Source organism: Anolis sagrei, chromosome 13 (genome assembly GCF_037176765.1).
Source record: "Anolis sagrei isolate rAnoSag1 chromosome 13, rAnoSag1.mat, whole genome shotgun sequence".
NCBI classification, from domain to species: Eukaryota; Metazoa; Chordata; class Lepidosauria; order Squamata; family Dactyloidae; genus Anolis; species Anolis sagrei.
Genome location: NC_090033.1, coordinates 12579153 through 12582596, shown reverse-complemented (window position 1 = coordinate 12582596; position 3444 = coordinate 12579153).

Here is a 3444-nt window from a genome sequence, read left to right as displayed (position 1 = left end):
GCAGATTCCTAACTGTCATTTTCAAACTCCCTCACTCTAACTGCCTCTTTCAGATCCTTGGCTCCGCCCCTTTGGAATGTTCAGCTCTGCTCTCCCCAACTGTCATTTTGGCCTAGCAGCCTTTTCAAATCCGTGGCCTACACTAATCTGCATATGACCAATCGGCTCCATATATGCAAATGAATCCTATCTCTAGGTTTTGTGGGTTTTTTCGGGCTATAGAGCCATGTTCTAGAGGCATTTCTCCTGACGTTTCGCCTGCATCTATGGCAAGCATCCTCAGAGGTAGTGAGGTCTGTTGGAATTAGGACAATGGGTTTATATATCTGTGGAATGGCTGGGGTGGGGCAAAGAGCTCTTCTCTGCTGGAGCTAGGTGTGAATGTTTCAGCTGACCACCTTCATTAGCATTTGAAGGCCTGGCTGAGCCTGGGAAAATGTTCTGTTGAGAGGTGTTAAGATGTGCCTGGTTGTTTCCTCTCTGCTGTTTTGCTGTTGCAATTTTAGAATTTTTTAATACTCTTCCTTTCTGTTGAAATTGTCCACATGCTTGTGGATTTCAATGGCTTCTCTGTGTAGTCTGACATGGTGGTTGTTGGTGTGGTCCAGCATTTCTGTGTTCTCAAATAATATGCTGTGTCCAGGCTGGTTCATCAGATGCTCTGCTATGGCTGACTTCTCTGGTTGGAGTAGTCTGCAGTGCCTTCCATGTTCCTTGATGCGTGTCTGGGCAATGCTGCGTTTGGTGGTCCCTATGTAGACTTGTCCACAGCTGCATGGTACACGGTAGACTCCTGCAGAGGTGAGAGGATCCCTCTTGTCCTTTGCTGAACGAAGCATTTGTTGGATTTTCTTGGTGGGTTTATAGATTGTTTGTATGTTGTGTTTCCTCATCAGCTTCCCTATGCGGTCAGTGGTTCCCTTGATGTATGGCAGGAACACTTTTCCTCTGGGTGGATCTTCATCTTGACTCTCGTGGCTTGTTCTTGGTCTTGCAGCAATTCTGATGTCTGAGGTGGAGTCTCCATTGGCCTGTAGAGCCCAGTTGAGGTGGTTCAGTTCATCTTGGAGGAGGTGGGCTTCGCAGATTCTTTTTGCACGGTCTGCCAAGGCTTTAATGGTGCTTCTTTTTTGACTTGGGTGATGGTTGGAGTTTTGATGTAGATATCTATCTGTGTGTGTGGGTTTTCTGTAGACGGTGTGACCCAATTGTTGATCTGGTTTGCGGATGACTAGGACATCTAGAAAAGGCAGTCTTCCTTCATTTTCTTTTCCCATGGTGAACTGGATGTTTGGGTGGATGCTGTTAAGATGGTCCAGGAACCTGTTGAGTTCTTCTCCATGGCTCCAAATGGTGAAGGTGTCATCCACATATCTGAACCATATCGTGGGCATTTTGGTTGCTGTCTCCAGGGCTTGTCTTTCAAAGTGTTCCATGTAGAAGTTAGCTATGACCGGGCTGAGAGGGCTCCCCATAGCTACTCCATCTTTCTGTTTGTAGAATTCATTGTCCCAACACTCTGATTAAGAACTCCTCAATCAACTTTGACATACGACAACAGCTATGTAAATCGGAAGCCCTTCCACCCAGGCTTTATGGACTCCCAAAAATCCATAAGGACTCCACCCCATTCAGACCCATCGTGAGTGCCATTAAATGGCTTGGAAGTGCCTGGGGGAATCTTTTGTTGAGAGTAATTTGATGCGCCTGATTGTTTACTCTGTTGTTTTGCTGTTGTAATTTTTGAGTTTTTTTTAATACTGGTAGCCAGATTTTGTTCATTTTCATGGTTTCCTCCTTTCTGTTGAAATTGTCCACATGCTTGTGGATTTCAGTGGCTTCTCTGTGTCGTCTGATATGGTGGTTGTGAGAGTGGTCCAGCATTTCTATGTTCTCAAATCATATGCTGTGTCCAGGTTGGTTCATCAGGTGCTCTGCTATGGCTGACTTCTCTGGTTGAAGTGGTCTGCAATGCCTTTCATGTTCCTTGATATCTATCCATGGCCCTCATCATGTCTCCTCTCAGCCTTCTATTCAACAGGGTAAACATGCCTAGCTCTTTAAGCCGCTCCTCATAGGGCTTGTTTCCCAGACCCGTGATCATTTGAGTCACCCTCCTCTGGACACATTCCAGCTTGTCAATATCTCCCTTCAGTTGTGGTGCCCAGAATTGGACACAATGTGATTCCAGGTGTGGCCTGACCAAGGCAGAAGAGAGCATGGGGAGCATGACTTCCCTGGATCTAGACATCTAGACATATCAACCCTGTTTTCTTAGGGAGAAGAGAACGGCCTTGCACGAGGCATACACATTAGGACACATTAAATGTCCTTTGGCCAGTCAGTGACCACTTGGAGTGCTTCTGGTGTGGCTGTGAGACGGTTCTCCATCATACATGTGGCAGGGCTCAGGTTGCATTGCAGTAGGTGGTCTGTGGTTTGCTCTTCTCCGCACTCGCATGTCGTGGACTCCGCTTTGTGGCCCCATTTCTGAAGGTTGGCTCTGCATCTCATGGTGCCAGAGCACAGCCTGTTCAGCACCTTCCAAGTCGCCCAGTCTTCTGTGTGCTCAGGGGGGAGTCTCTCATTCGGTATGAGCCATGGATCAAGGTACTGGGTTTGAGCCTGCCACTTTTGGACTCTCGCTTGCTGAAGTGTTCCTGTGGGTTTCTCTGTATTTCTTGATTTTTTGATTGAAGTCGTCGGTGTGCTGGCTGATACCCGAACAGGGGTGGGCCGGAGATGTCACTGCCTTGATCCTTTCACTACTGGTTGCTACTTCCCGGCGGATGTCAGGTGGTGCAATGCCGTCAAGACAGTGTAATTTCTCCGGCGATGTAGGGCGCAGACACCCCGTGATAATGCGGCATGCCTCATTAAGAGCCACATCCACTATTTTAGCATGGTGAGATGTGTTCCACACTGGGCATGCATACTCAGCAGCAGAGTAGCCAAGCGCAAGGGCAGATGTCTTCACTGTGTCTGGTTGTGACCACCAGGCTGTGCCGGTCCGCTTTCGTATTATATTTTTTTAGCATTCAACTGTTGCTTGATATTCAAGCAGTGCTTCTTGTAGGTCAGATGTTGGTCTGGGGTCACTCCCAGGTATTAGGATGTGGTGCAACGCTCCGGTGGGAGTCTCTCCCAGGTCATCCTCGGAGCTCGGGATGCTTGTCTGTTCTTAAGGTAAAGAGCACATGTGTGTGTTTTAGATGGATTAGGAATCAGCTGGTTTCCCCTGTCATAGGAAGTAAGAGCACCTAGAGCTTTGGAAAGCTTCTGCTCAACAATCTGCTTGGGCGGTGATGGCGCAATCGTCAGAGTAGATGAAACTCTCTGTCCCTTCTGGCAGCGGCTGGTCATTTGTGTAGATATCGAACATGGATGGAGTAAGCGTGCTCCCCGGAGGCAGGCCGTTCTTCTGTCTTTGCCTCTGCTTCTCTG